Genomic DNA, 16207 nt, shown 5'->3' with positions numbered 1-16207 from the left:
GAATGGTCGGATTTACTGTGGGTAAAAAACTGGCAGAAGAAACTTCAATTTAGCAACTGTTATCATGGACTACAAATCGGGGACTCTTTGGAAGAGTGATGCCATTGAAAACAGTTATTACTCAATGTTAATAAAAAAAATTATGGATCTAATAAAAGTTAATGGAGAAGTATCATGTGCCATAAAAACTGCAGTCAAAGCAAATGCTGGGGTGGGGATACGACTCCACCATGATTCTATGCTGTCCGCGGGCCAGCACCAGCCCTGTCCACAGCACTTCTGAATGCAAGGGAACACAAATCAAATTCAGCTGTGGAATACTTACTACTAGGATCCTCTCCTTTTATAAAAATAGAAAGGAGCAAATGAGAGATTACGCAGCAAACCTGAGTCATTTACTATAGGCGAGACCCTGGCCCGTGGTTGGCTCCTTTCCGTACATGTCAGTCAACTTCCTTCTTAGAAACCCTGCTTCTCTGATAGTTGCGTGCGTGGTTTCTCTAACGGGCACTGTCCTGTGGCTGAACAGAGCAGCTGCGGTTCTTCCCTAAGCTGTTCACAGCTTCGTGGTCCCCCTGGGGATGCGGGAAATCAGAGGAACCAAGGCCTCTCCTCTCCGTCCCTTCCGCGGCCGCCCGAGTCAGGCCCCCGTCCACGGGACTCCCCTCCAGCCTCCGACCTCATTTCCTCACCTCCACGCTGGCTTTCTTCCTTCACCTGTTCACATCCATCTCCCACATGAGAGTCAGAGTGATCTTCTTAATTTACAAATAAGATTTTACCTCTCTGGTGTAAAGTCCTTCAGAGACCTCTCTTGGCTCTTAGGATGAAAAACAAAATCCTTTCAGGGCCCCAAAGGCTTTCCATGATTTGGATCCCACCCACTCCTCAGCCTCATCATGAGCCACTTGCTCCCCACACGCTGCCATGGAGATGGGGCTGCCCTGCACCCTCTCGCCATGGAGACAGGACCAGCCTGCACCCTCTCTTCTGTGAATTTGCAGTAGCTGCTCCTATCTTACCCACTGAGACGAGACCATTCAGACTCATCTTTAACTTCATTTCCTCAGGAGGGGCCTCCCCAGATCAGGTCAGCTTCTGCTCATGCATGCTCATAAGGCACTCTATGCTTGCCTCTTCTGTAAAGTCTGGGACACTTAGTTATCTGCACACTGTTGGTCTTCCCCACTAGTCTCCATGCCTGTCTTATTTCCCACTTCATCCCAGCACAAGGTACAGTGTGTGATAATTACAAGTGCTCAAAACCTTGTTAACTGTATGAATGAATAAATACATGGATGAATCGTCCCCAAAACCCAGAAATACAGAGCTAATGGCACTGATTGCAATATGGAATGACTGCCTGTAATCATCTACAAGTTAGAGATGAAGCACAGCTGCTACAGTGGCGTTTAAACCCGAATCAGGAAGGTCCAGCACACTTGGAGGGAGAGCAACTTCAAGGGCAGACAGTGCCCGTCCCCCCCCTGGAGATGAGGAAACGGGAAGCTTCCAGCAGCCTCGAACTGCCTGCTAAGGTCAGAAGTGAATCTTGCCAGGAAGTCCCTTTCACAGTCTTCTAAAAAAGAGACCTTAGAATGCCGGATTGGGGAAATCATCATTTTGAAACCATCAGAGTAAAGACTGCTTCAGGCAAGAGTCATCAATAGGACGCTGAATCTAGGGGGACACTCTCATGTTTGCATGGACTTAAAATGTTTTCCCACAATAGGCAACAGAATAACACAGGACCACTATCTTATACCATGTACAAAAATTAACTAAAACTGGATTGAAGACCTGAATGTAAGACTAGAAACCAAAAAACTCCTAGAAGAAAACGTAGGTGGAAGCTCCCTGATGGGGCTCTTGGTGATTTTTTTTTGGATCTGACACCAAAGGTGATGACAAAGTATAAACAACAAATGGGACTGATTTAAACCAAGAGCCACACAAAGAAGGAAACCATCAGCAAAATAAAAATCAGCCTACTAAATGGGAGAAGATATTTGCAAACCATATAGCCAATGAGGGTTAATATCCAAAACATACAAAGAATTCATACAACTCAATGACAACAAAATCTGATTAAAATATAGGCAGAAGACTCTTACAGCACTAAATTATGTTTTCTGCCTTTATCTTGCATCTACCTACCACTTCAGCATTTTATTAAAAAATAATAATAATAATAAAAATAATAAGGGAGAAATGTGGGATTCACATATAAATCAAGTATAAAAATCAAACGAATATTCATATTTGACCTGTTTATAGTTCATGATGCGTGATCAAAACCAAAAGTTTCTGTGATGACTGCCCTTGAACTGTTCACCATGTAAGAACTTATTCACTAGGTAAGAACTTGTTCACCATGTAAGAACTTGTTTGTTATGCTTCAGAAGATTGGAGACTGTTGAGAATTAGGCTTGGGGCAGATTAATGACTGTGCTTTGAGTCCCCTATACAGAATTTTATTGTTGTTAACAACCTTTTGATCAATAAATATGAGAGATGCCCTCTCAAAAAAAAATATATATATATATAGGCAGAAGATTGGAATAGACATTTTTCCAAAGAAGACATACAGATGCCAGCAGATACAAGATGCTCCACATCACTAATCATCAAGGAAATGCAAATCGAAACTACAGTGAGATATCATCTCACACTTATCAGAATGGCCAGTATCAAAAGACAAGAAAAAACAAGCTTACAAGCGTTGGTGAGGGTGTGGAGAAGAGGGAATCCTCGTGACTGGTGGTGGGAATGTTAATTGGTGCAGCCACTGTGGGAAGCAGTATGGAGGCACTTGAAAAATTTTAAATAGAACTACCATGTGATCCAGAAATTCTACTTTGGGATATTTATCCAAAGAAAACACAAACACTAATTGAAAAGATATATGCACTCCTATGTTCACTGCAGCATTATTTACAGTAGCCATGATGTGGAAGCAACCTAAGTGTCCATCAATGGATGGATAAAGATGCAGTGTGTGCTGTTTTTACTACATATATATATATACATACATTATATATAATGGAGTATTACTCAGCCATAAAAATAGAATGAAATCTTGCTATTTGTGACAACATGGATAGACACTGAGGGTTTTATGCTAAGTGAAAAGTCAGAGAAAGACAAATACCATATGAAATCACTTCCATGTGGAATCCAAAAAATGAACAAACAAAAAGAAAGAAAGAAACTCACAGATACAGAGAATAAAATGGTGGTTGCCAGTGGGGAGGGGACTTGGAGGTGGGCTAAAGGGGTGAAGGGGCATCAAGAGATACAACCTCTAGTTATGAGTCACGTTATGCAATGATGACTACATGTAATATTGTACCGCATACTTGAAAGTCGCTAAGTGAGGATGTCTTGAAAGTTGTTACCACAAGAAAAAAAAAATTTTGGTAACTAGACTTATTGTGGTGGTCACTTTGCAATGTATACAAATAGCGAATCATTATGTTGTACACCTGAAACTAATATAATGTGATATGTCTACTATACTTCAATTTAAAAAATGTTTCCCCACAGACTGCTTATTAGTTGCAAAAGATAAAATAGTATAACAATATAATGGAGAAACTCAACGCCCCTGTGATGAAAATTAAGAGGCCAAGTGATCCTGTAGAAGTCCAGACGCAACACCAAGGACGCCGTGTCACTCAAGGAGAGCGCGGGCCCGGAGCGCACGGCCCAGACGCAGTGACGCGACAGACGCTCCTTAGAGAGAGCGGGGAGGAAGGGGAGGGCTCCACACCCAAAACCGTCAAGGGTTCCAGATTAAAGAGGCACGACGGTAAAACGTAAACACAGTATCCTGGACTGGATCCTGCACTGGAAGGAAACATGTTCCGAAGATCATCACTGGGGAAGCGACAACACTGGGACACAGCGATTTAGGCAAACATATTGTATTAATGTTAAACTCACTGAAGTTGGTAAGTGTCCTGTGGTTCTAAGAGAAAGCAAATACCCCTATTTTGGGGACATACACACTAAAATATTTGGGGATAAAGGGCCATGATTTAACCCAGCTTATTCTCATATGGTTAAGAAAAAAATATTATTTACACAGAGAGAAAGAGATGACAAATAATAAAGCAAACAGATTAAATGTTAAAAATAGAGGAATCTGGGGGTATTTTGTACCATTCTTATTTTGTAACCTGTTTAAAATCATTTCCAAATTTTAAAAAATTATTAAATAGCCTTCAGGCTGTCACCCCTGCTTCAGGATAAGCTCCCCAGCCACCAGGAGCAGCCAAGCCCCAGCTCTCTAATGCCAAGGCCTGTGAGGCACCAGAACCTTTGTCTGATGTATTGCCCACACGTGTGCAGTGAACTAGCCAACCAGGGCCAGGGAGAATCCTGGCCACAGGAGCTTTCATTTTATCCACACTCAGTTCTGCCACACCCATGGGACCACCCTTGACTGAGCCCTGGCCTTTCAGTCCAAGCTCAGCCATCTCTGCTGTTGGCCCAGCCACTGCCCAGCTCCTAGTTTCTTGCGGCTCAGACCTACCTTGTGCCTGCCAAGATCAGGGAAGAGTCTGAGATTTTACAATATGAGCAAGGGAAGAACTTAGCCTGCTGCGTTTTCATGTGCTGGATATTGGAACATCCAACAGGATTTTCCTGGGTCAGAGACAGGGGACAGTTCGTTACTTACAGCACTAGTAAGGCGTGGTTATGTTTGCGCCAGTTCTCCAAGCCCCAGTATCCATATGGCAACATGCAAAGGGCCAGATGGCACTGGCCCACAAAGTGGGTTGTCTTATAGGATAGTGGAGGGAAAATGGAAGTTCCCATGGCCAGGATCCTCACCTGACCCTAATCTACTAGCCCACTACATAGGGGCAATGATGTAATTAGCCTACTGCCTAGGTGCACACTTATACACGTGAAGGCAATGAGACATTATTCTCTGTGTTGCTACTAAAGAGCTCTGCCCAGTGCTCTCCCCAGCTTTGTGGACTTGCCACATGCCGACATGATTCCAGCACCTGACCTGCCACCTGGGTCTTTTACCTGCAATGTTCCATTGTTGTTATTTGGTCTCACTGAATCCAGAGTGAACCTGCCTGGGGCTGAAAGCCTCTGGTGAGGCAGATAGGAAGCTTTGAGTTTTAGGAAACTCAAATATTCTATAATGGGCAATAAGTATAGCCACCCTCGTCATTAGAAAGAGCAAATCCCTATCTTCCAAGCTGTCACTACACAAACATCCTCAAAAAGATAGCCCACTGGCCTGCTTGCAAAATGCACAGAAATGTGACAGCCCCGTGGAGAACTGCCTCCCACCAGCACCCTAGGTCTAACATCCTGTGCTGGTGAAACCATGTATCACATAGCTAATTTGTACAGAAATGGGTGAAACCAGTGGCCTTTTGATTGAAAATCTGGTGGGGGGTTTTCCTTAGATAACCTGACACACAAGTCACCAGGTGTCTAGCTAAGATATGTTACAGGACACTTAGAGCTTCACCCAGTGCTGACCTATCCAAGCTCGTTGGGCCCACAGACCTCCCCCGAGCCAGCATGGGGACAGATGGCCTAATGTCACCTTCCCTTTCTGACCACACTACAATCTCCTCCACAGTGGGGCTGAGATGCCACTTCTTGAACATACAATGTGTGTACTAAACACATTAACATGCTATGCGGGAACATAAAATCCTTCCCCAGCCTTGCTAATTACACCAGCCTCTGCTGCATATGCACAAACCTTCTGTATAAATTCTGTATTCCAGTGGAGCTTGGGGAGACAGATTTGAGCAGCCTCCTATCTTCTTGTCCAGCTACCTTGCAATAAAACTTTCTCTCTGCAAAAGACCAGTGCTTCAGTGACCGGCTTTCCCGTGTGTGAGGCTGGGTGGCACTGAAGCTCCTCATGACTTGCTCTGAACCCCAGTTCTGCAGCTGGAACCTGCTTCCCTAATACCAACTACCTATAGCCTCCCACCTGAACTGCCACAATCTCCCAGATTGTCTCCAAACTTCCTCTCCAGGCAAATAGGTCCCAGGGCTTTGGCCCCTGGTGAGAGCTCTGAGGTGGGACAGAACATGGGGACGGGACGGAGACGGCCCGAGGCTGCAGAGCAGGGAGCCGGAGAAGGAAGGAGCAGCACGAGGGCAGAGGGGGGCTGCACACTGATCACAGTCTGAGCCCACAGTCCCCCACTCGTGTGCACAGAACCACCTGCCGGGCTTGTTGAGCACAGACTGCCCACCCCACCTCTGACCAGGTCCAAGTGGGCCTTTGCATTTCTCATAGGCACCCAGGCACTGCTGGCCTAGCCTCACTGACCCAAAGCATCGGAGCTGAAGACGGACCACGGGACTGAGAACCAGGGGTCTGCGAGAAGGCAGCAAGAGCGAAGGAGGCACAGGAGATGTTAGGGAGCGGGGGGGCGTCCTTCAGGCCTGGATCCAGAGCAGGAGACTTTTATAAAACTCCCTCAGCCTTGACCGGAGGCAGGGAGGGTGCTGAGATTCAGGGCAGAGCTACACTGGGCCTCCTGACGGTAACTGGGTGCTACCCACCCACATGCGTGCCACATGCCTCCTCCCAGTGTCTGCAGTGGGCCCTGCTCTCGGGGTGTCATCCTACCCCACAGTAGGTCTAGTTGGAGACTCAGAGTTAACCCAGTTAGCCCAGCTAGTTAGTCTGTTTGCCCCTTTGCAGCCCCTAATTCCAACCCACCAATTTCAACCTTCCCCTGTCTCTGCTCTGTGCCCCTGAGGCGATGCCCTGACAGACTTCAACACCCAGGCCACCTCTTTCCAGTTAGGTCTGACCAATGGGAAGTGCAGACATGCACTCGGGGGTGGGGGAGACCCCGGTGTTCCTTTCATGCCCTTCCTCCCCCTCGGGCTACATCTCTCACGGTATTTGCATCCTGCCCTGTCTACCACTACTTACTGCAGGGTGGCTTCTTCTGTGGTTCCAGATTTAAAACTGGGAAACTTTCCCTAACAATCTCCTCCACTCCTGCCTTAGCTCTCAGGGTGGTGGTAAGGCTCACCGCTATTGATTCTGGGGCACAAGGACCTCTGCCTGTCCCAGGGCTGGCCCACACCTCTGTAAGCCGTCCCTTCACTGAAGCCCCTTGAGCCTCTGAGTTGGATCCTGTGTCCTGCTGGGACCCTGAATCATAGCCCCGCTTGCTTGGCTGCAGCCCAGGGCTGCAGAGAGGGCTCTCTCAGTAACAGGGTGGAGAGTTAACTCCTGATACCTCTTGGGCATCCACCACGCCACAGGGCTCCCCAGTGGTATGTGGAGAGCAGCAAGGTGAAGCCCAGCAGAGATGACCAGAGGTCCTGTTGGCCAGGCATGGAGAGGTCCCCCCGCCGAGCCAGCTTCCCTCAGGAAACAGGGCCTTTGAAGGGGGCAGGACAGGAAGAGCAAGGCTGTGCCAGGACAGCGCATGTGCTCCTGAAGCCCTGCAAACCTGGATTCCCAAAGCCGTGTCAGGAGCAGCAGGCTGGGACCAGCAGAGCCGCAGTCTCGGATGGTGTTGCCATGGTAACACCAGGGTCACTGCTTAGCAACAGGCCAGAGCTGCGGGAAGTTGCTTAGGTATTTTAACATGTGTTAGAGCAAATGGATGTTTATCTCAATCTTGAGTGTAAATACACTGTGGGGGGAAAAGAAAACACACACACAGGCCACCCACTGATGTGCAGCCTCGCACGTCTGCTGGTACCTGAGGCCTGGAGAATACACCTTAAACCTCCAGAGGGGGCAGGCCAGGAGCTGTGCAGGACCTAGTGACCTAACAAAGCATGTCTTCCCTTGTCCCCTGCAGGAGCTGCCCACCCGACTTCCCACTCCCCTGCCTTCAAACCTCCACCACTACCTAATTTCCAGTATGATTTCTAAATCCTTCCCTATAACAGTTTTCCAGGGGCTACGGACTGTAGAAATCACATGTGTGGACTCTGACGTCGACTGCCTGGGTCTAGAACCTAGTTCTAGCCCTTTCTTGTTCTATTACCTTGGACAACTAACTTAACCTCTCTGGGCCTCAACATCCTCATCTGTAAAATGGGACTATTAACAGTGCCTACCTCCCAGGATGTGTGCAAATTAAATAATCTACTCCATGTCAACTGCCTTTATTAAGGACAGCTGTTTTTAACATTCCATGAAGTCATGGGAACTTCCCATGTGCCAGGCCTTGGAGAAGGAATTAAGACTATAAAGGTCAGCAGGAAGTTGGCCCATTCCTCACGGGGCCCTTTACACACCTATCCAATGCCAGTGTGGCGAGGGCAATGGCCCAACTCCAAAGGGTTGGTCATTCAAGGCACCCCAAAATCCAGTGCCAGCCTGGCCTGGCATGTAACATGTAAAAGTTCGGAATGGTGCCTAGCATACAGCAGGTGCTCACCTGTTAGTACTACAATAATTACATTACCCCCACTACATGCACACCAGCTCAAACTGGTCTGCGCCCTGGACCCTGGATAAACCGCACGTGCTCTCACATCTGGGTCACAGTTACCCTGTCCTTGACTCCTGGAACCCCCTCCCCCAGAGTCTCGTGTCTGTGTGGCCCCCAAGCAGGTGCACTCACACTTGTTCCTAAAGGCCCCCAACAACCACAGGCCATGGTCACGCCCTCACCAGGACCACAACCAGCCTCCCGTGGTGCCCAGTCCCTTCTGCCTTGGGGGTTTAGGTGTCTGGTGCTGCTAAACTCTATTGGACACTTCCTGTGCATCCTCTCAGATCCTGTCAGGCCCTCACCACTGTCCACCTCCACTGCCATACGGTGACACGTCTGTGTGACCCCTCCAACCACTGCCCAGTCACCATGTCGGCTCCCAGGAGCCACTTTGCCTCAAAGGAGAGACGCCCTGGGTGCATGATCACGGGGCTCCCTGATCTGACTGTGTTCCCCGTCATCCAAAAGCAGAAGCTCGAAAGCCTGGCACGATGAACAGAGGCATCGCTCGGCAGCACACCCCGAAGGGCTAGGGCCCGTCCTCTGGGAGGCGGCATACGCACCGAGCCAACACCCTGTAGGCTCCACGGCCCCAGCGACCATGAGGGAGTCACAGGGTGGGTGGAGGATGTGCCCTCTCAACACGCCTTTCTCCCCACAGCCTGCGTTCATGCTCCGTCTGCAACCTCGGCCTTGCCAGGTCAAAGGAGGACAGCTTGGCAGGGAGAGACAACTCTGTCAGCCAGGTTCCACTGAGCTCGGGGCTGAGACCATAACTGAGTCACTGGGCCTCCCCAGGCCAGGGGACAAATAGGCAAAGGCAGGTACTAGACTGGTGGGATTAACAACCCAGGTTCCAGAGGGGGCTGGGCTGGTTCCCCGCAACGGGCCCAGCGCAGCAAGTCAAGGTGCTTGAAACCCAATAAAACTGAACAGGCAGCTGCGGTTATGGCCTTCCAGCAAGGGGACGGCACCTGGGCCAGTAGGGGACACAGGCAATCTGGTCTTTGTGGCCAGGCTGGCCCATGACCAGGAGCTTCAGCTGGACCTGGGAGCCGGTGAGACACGCAGAATTCAGGCCCCGCCCCAAGCCTTTCAATCCCATTCTGCAGCTTAACACGGCCCCCAGGTGACTCAGATGCACAGTGAAAGAAGAAGCCTACTGGGCGAGCCACCTACTTTAGCTGAGGGTGAGGTGAACCTGGAAGAACGTGCCTATGTCCTCAAACCAGAGGCAGGAACTACATTCTTACACTTTCCTCCTCTCAGAGAGCATGGCTGCTTACAGCCTTGGCAGAGAATTCATGACTGACTGGCTGCGTTTATATCCCCCCACAGGGGAAAAGCTGGGGTATCTTTTCTCACAAAAAGGCTGGGGGCTGGATGAGGCAGACAGTTAGCAGAGCTGAGTGGTGCCAGCCTGAACTGCACCCACATCCCCTCGGTCCTGCTAGCCTCACCTGCCTTGGGTCCTTGGCCCCCTGCCCCACACCAGCTGCTGACTGTGTCACCACCAGCTAGCACCCAGCACCTCTTCCAGACTCAGATGACCACCAGACCACTGAGTGCGGTGTGAGCTGCCTTCCACACGGTCCTCCCAGGAGCACCATGTCATGCAAACTAGCTAACTCCTCCGGCAACGTCTGAACAGAAGCAAGAGGTGGAAAAGCGACCCCTCTCTGCGCCCCACCCTTTGGCAAACTGTCTTAGGTTAGGAGCTCAGACAGCCTCTGAAGCGGCATCATGAGGCTGAGCCACCCTGCTGCTGGTACCAGGCAGCGACTGGCCTGGGACGTACCTCGTGTCTCACCCCCTCCCCTGCCTGGCTCCCCTTTTCTTCCTCACTTCCTTAGTTCTCACTCCCCAGTAAATGTTAGCAGGCATCTGTCCCTCTTCCAAATCCCTAACCACCGTGCTGAGGGCAGGACACTAGAGGCCGCTGTGCTGCCCCGGCTTTGTTTCCTTGGCTGTGACGCCTTTGATGTTTAACCTTCCTTCTCAGGGGCACCTGGCTGGTGGCTCATGCCAAGTCAGAACTACTTGGGGTGGGAGAGACTCACCTAGAGAGGAGGGAAGGAAGGCTGGCGAGCACCTGGAGCACTCCCACGTGGGGGGTCTGTGAGGAATCCCAGCACCAGTGGTTAGGGATTCGGAAGAGGGACAGGATGCTAGAAGTTGCTGTGCTGTCCCGGCTTTGGTTTAACACCAGCTTGCAAATAAACAACCGACATTCACCAGCCTTGAAACCATGTGTGTATTTGTTTCCCAAACACCACTCACGGCAGTGGGGTAACATCTCCTCAGACTGGGTCTGGTCACCTGGCAGGTGTCATGCACAGTGGGACCACCACGCACAAAGCCCCCACCATAAAGGTATCTTCCCTCCCCCCTTCAAGTTCCTGGCAGTGACTGATGGTGACCACGCTCAAGGGACCTCCAGGTTCTACTTTAAAACACACCAGACCAGCACTTAGCCTCTGGCCTCTGACTTCCTCAGGCCAAGTCCTGACTCCACGGGGGCTGCATAGTGCCCCTGGACTCCCAGTGGACTAGCTGCCTTCCGGTGCACAGTGGGGAGACAGGTGGTGGCTGCCCGTACAGAAGCCCCGGCCCAGCTCGCAGAGCACTGGACCAGGGCTGGTGAGCGGGAAGCCCCACGTGACCCTGGTCCTCGTTACTACGCTGCCTGCACCAGAAGGCTTCTGCCCGAACCTGGGGCTCCAGAGGCACTTCCTACACCAGGGGCCTCCGGGGAAAAGTAGGGATATGTAACCAAGGCTCTTGTCCTGAGGAAGAAATGAACAAAAATGCTGTAAAATACCAACCTAGAGTGAGGCTCACTGTGGTCCAGGCTCTATGTTACATATTTTTGCCCATCATTTCACTTAATCTTAATCTAAGAGCTGGATACCATTATTACCTCAACTTTACAAATAGTAAACTGTGGCTCAGAGTTTAAAATCTTACCCAACATAGAGAATGGAAAAAAATATTTGCAAATCACATATCTGATAAGGAACTTTTATCTGGAATATGTAATGCATTACAACTCAATAATTTTTTAAAAACTCGATTTAAAATGAGCAAAGGATCTGAATAGTCACTTGTTCTGGGTAAGATATACAAATAGCCCACAAGCACACGAAAAATGGCTCAATGTCATTCATCAAGAAAATGCACCATGAGATGCCACTTCAAACCCACCAGGATGCATGTGATAAAAAGGGAGAGTGACTAGTATGGCCAGGATGGGGGGAAACAAGCCCTCAGACGCTGCTGGTGGGAATGGCAAATGGAGTGGCTGCTTTGGGAAACAGCCAGCAGGTCCACTAAAGGGCAGACATGGACTTGGCATGTCGTCCAGCAGTTCCACTCCTCGGCATATGCCCAAGAGAAATCAAACAGCCACACAAAAGCTCCTACACGAGCATTCACAGCAGCCTTACCCATAATAGTCAAAAGTAAAAACCACCCAAGTGTCCTCAACTGAGAGTGGGCAGACACTCGCCCCGAGTCACACAGCCTCTTCCGAGTGCACGGAAATCAGGAAGAACCCTTGATTTTCCATCAAGATAAGCATGGCAATGAAGAAATGCTTAGAGTTCATGGTACGGAAAGGAGCTTAAGCTGGTAAGGCAGTGGGTAAGACGGTTCTGCTGAAACCTAAGACACTCTCCCGGTATTTCCGCCCAGTCCACACAGGAGATCGTCCCATCTGAGGTGAGAGTCAGCGGCAGCGGCGTCCCTGGTGGGAGGCCCTTCACGGAGCAGGAGGGAGGCAGCTGGTGCCGAAGGAGCGCTGCCCAGGAGGCCTCCATCTCAGGTGAACCCGCAGGGACCTTGTGTGTGTGCCTCCAGGAAGCACCTGGGTTTCCTGGAAGCCCGGGGCCTGAGCCACACAAACCCTCCACGAGTACTTGACGAATCTAAGGGAATCCTGCCTGTGCTGGGGCTAAATAGTTCAGGAACCCCAGGCCCGCACGGCCGCGGCACCTGCCACCACATTTTGCACGCGATGCACATTCGTATTTGTGGAAGGGATGGCTGGCTGGGTGAACACGGATCCACTAGGCTGGGAGGCAGGCTACTGCGCACCTGTGGGACATACCAGATGAGTAAAGTGCACCACCAAGTTTAACCCCTGAAGGAGTAAACTAGGTAACAGACCTGATTTGGCCCCAAAATGTTTCCTCCTCCACCACCACCACCACCAATAACCATGAAATCTGGAACTTGGGGCGTGGGTTTTAAAGAATCTCCCAATTCTGATGGGCAGTTCAGTAAATGACAACACAGACTTTTCTAGCCAGCAGGCCCCTTAAAGATCCCTGAACTACGGAAGAAACAGAGCCTGGAAGGAAAACCGCCATCTTGCGGGGGTGTGAGGGGCAGAGGGAGCCCCAGGGGTGGCGGGGGGTTAGTTCACACACACACACACACAGGCGGGGCCTCCAACCCCATAAGTTCAGGAGCTTGACACCGTGTCTGCTGCACATTATTTGAACCAATTACTGGTTCTGGATAATTCACTCTTAAAAAACATGTAGCTATATGACCACATTCTTCTTCTGGAAGGCACTACCAAGGAGAGAATAAACCTTCCCAAGTGGCCCCATGGGCACATTTTACACCCAAGTCACAATGAAGTACCCACTGGAGACCCAGCCCAAGGCCCTTCCCCAGAACTGCCCCAGGAGAAACATTCCCAGGACGGAATTTAGAAGCCTATTCACCTACTGCAAGCTCTGGAAGATAAGGGCAAAACTGCTCCCCAAGGAGCACTGCGTCCTTGGGCAAAGCCTGGGTACACAGAACAATGAGGCTATAAGCTACACCTTTTGTCTACAAAACAGGCCTATTCATGAAGAGTAAATATGCGAACTAATTCAAGAGGCATGCTAAATCCCCAATGTTTTCTCAAGTTCAGGTCCTGGCTCTATAAAATGTGATGCATGTCTTCAGTGGCACAGCAGAATCTGCGAGATTGCAGATGCCACATTAAACTCGGAGCCCCTGGGCTAATGAGGGTAAGTCCATTTGGCAGTAATGAATTGTTGGTAATGGCCCATCGTGGAACAGATGTCTCACCCATCACAGCACAGAGACACCGCACTCCACTCCAGAGGACTTGCACAGCTAGGACGGGAGGCAGCACAGACAGGGAGGGGCCCTCATCTCTGCACTCTGAGAGCAGCGTGATTCTACCAGTAGAATCAGTGGGTGTCTACAGGGTGTGATAGGAGGCCCCCAAATCTTAACACAAAACATGATTCCACCCACCTGCCACTAGGCTTAAAATATTCTCCTTTGAATTGTCTATTAAAATGTAAATATGTCACCTGGAAGAAGTAACACATTAAATTAGCATCCATTCTCACTCATTTTCACAGTAGAGAGAGCTGGGCCCTGAGGGAATGGAAGCAGGGCAGGCAGGATTGCTGAGGGTGACTTAGGAGGATGCGGAGGTCCCAGGGCGCAGGGCACAGGGATGGGGCCAGGCTTGGCCCAGTGTGCACCCAGCCAGGAGTTCTCACTCATCCCATCCCCTGATACAGCAGGTCATCAAAATGTGTTTCCCCAGTTAACCGAGCAACTCAAGGGAGGGGCCCTGTAACATATTTATCTTTGCAAATTCCCAGAACCTGGCACATAAATATTTAGAAAATTCCAAGTACCTCTCCAATAAATGTTTGTTGAATAAGCTCATTTTATCCTAACAACCCCCTGAGGGAATCAAAGAAGGTATTAGTATCACTTCACAGGTGAGGAAAACCGGGTCTCCCAGTGGCTCAAGCACCTGCTCTGGACACACAGGGGCAAACAGAGTGGGTGCTGTCTGCGGAGAAGAGTGCCCAGGGGGGGTAAAGTGGAGTAAGTTAGGGCCAAATTGTGGGTGCCTCTGAACAGCGACCCGATGGTTTTGGGTGTATTCTGGGAAGCTCTGAAGGTGGGATTTCAGAGTGACTGGGAATGCTGGGCGCTGAAGAACGCAGTGAAATATGCAAAATGATGTTTTATAAAGATTATTGGCATAGAGGAAAAATAAGATGGGTTGGAGAACCAGAAATTACAAACTAGTTAAGAGATTCTTGGTGTAAGTCATAAGCAGGGTAGCTGCAGCAGAAAGGAGGGAGGCTCTGGGCAAGGGACAAGGAGGGACGGGCACACTGACTGGATGTGAGACCCACTAGTAACTCCGGGGGAAAATATTTTCCCACCCCGACGCAAAATACCTTTGAACCGAAATCAGTCAGAGAGAAATAAAGTAGGAGAAACTCATTTATTGCTTACAAGCAGTCATCCACTTCTGCTCACCCATGTCTCTCTCAACCCGGCTGCAGTAAAAGGGCCCCCACCCAACCTCTCTGGTCCAGATATGCCCTTCCTCCGCCCCCACCCCCACGCTTCCCCGTAATTTACCCATTGATATGGGGATGGACTACCTCTCTCTACCCCTTGGAAATACCTATTGATGTGGAGATGCACTAAGGCCAGGTCAGAGATTCTGGAAAAGTTGCAATTTTACCCACACCACTTAACTTGGCCGCAGTGGGAGATCTGGGCTCAGAGCAGGCTTTGACAAGGATGTAAGTTCCACCGTAAGCAAGGTGAAGTGCGGTGACAGTGGAAAACCCGAGTAAAGAGGAACATGGGGCAGTTACAGACTTGGTCTCAAAATCTCAGAGTTACACTGGCAGCCAGAGAACAGACGTGATCTCTGGGAAAGACTAGGAAATGCATGAAAGTCAGACCTCTGGAAGGGAAGGAGACAGAGCTGGATGCGGCTGCTGGATTTCCAGAATAGGCTGTTTCTAGTTATCTTTAAAAGGACAGTTCAGAGCTGTGGAAAGGGGAGGAAATTTTAAATGGGGTAGGGAGCAGAGAGAAGCAGCCGTGGGAGGGAAAGAATTTTATTCTCTGCGGCAGGGCCAGAAGAGCCAAGACTTGTTTATCTGTCCCTTTCAGTGCACGGACGGCTCAGCCCGTATGTTACACGAAGAGGAATGAGCCGCTGCCGAAATAGACTGAAACATGAAAGAGAAGGCGCTGGTGGGACCTGACACGGAGGCAGTGGGCCGGGAAGGCCAGCGGAGGCTGAGAGGAGGCACCGGTGGGAGTTCAGCACAAAGTAGGGGAAAGGAACAGGGAGGGAGGTGAATCCAAAACACCATTTTACTGGAAACATCAGGAAAATAAGTTCTGGGGTTCAGTCTGGCAAAAAAGAAAGTAGAGTCCCCAGGGAACAGGAGAGGGTCCCAGATGGGAAGGACTGAATTCAGATGTTGCCGAGATTTGCCCGAAGTTAGAGGGAAGTGAAATCATTTCTAAAGTTAGTCTCTCCTGAATATACCGCTGACAACCCAAATAATGGAGGCTGCTCTGCTGCTACAAGGTCGCTGACACCAGTGCTAGAGGCCCTGAGACATCAACGACCCAGCCTCTCCTACTGCCGAGAAAAGGCCAGAGAGGCAAAGTAAATTAGCCAAGATCACACAGCCCGTCAAGTGCTCACCCTGAACCAGAATCTAGGACTCAGAGCTCCCGGTCAAGTGCAGTTCCCACCAAACAACAACTCTGTGTGCTGGCTTTTCTGGGTAATTCCCATAATGCATAATATATTCTTCCAAAAGGGATGGTTTCAGTGACTTCAAATAACTTTTCGTATTAAAAATTTGACGAAAGCCTAAGTCAGCAAAAGCAATTCGATTGTCAGATGAATTTTGGTCTCAATTTTGGTTCTG

The sequence above is a fragment of the Manis pentadactyla genome, chromosome 13, assembly GCF_030020395.1.
Source record: "Manis pentadactyla isolate mManPen7 chromosome 13, mManPen7.hap1, whole genome shotgun sequence".
NCBI lineage: Eukaryota > Metazoa > Chordata > Mammalia > Pholidota > Manidae > Manis > Manis pentadactyla.
The sequence above is the reverse complement of the archived record's forward strand: the minus strand, read 5'-3'. Positions refer to the sequence as shown.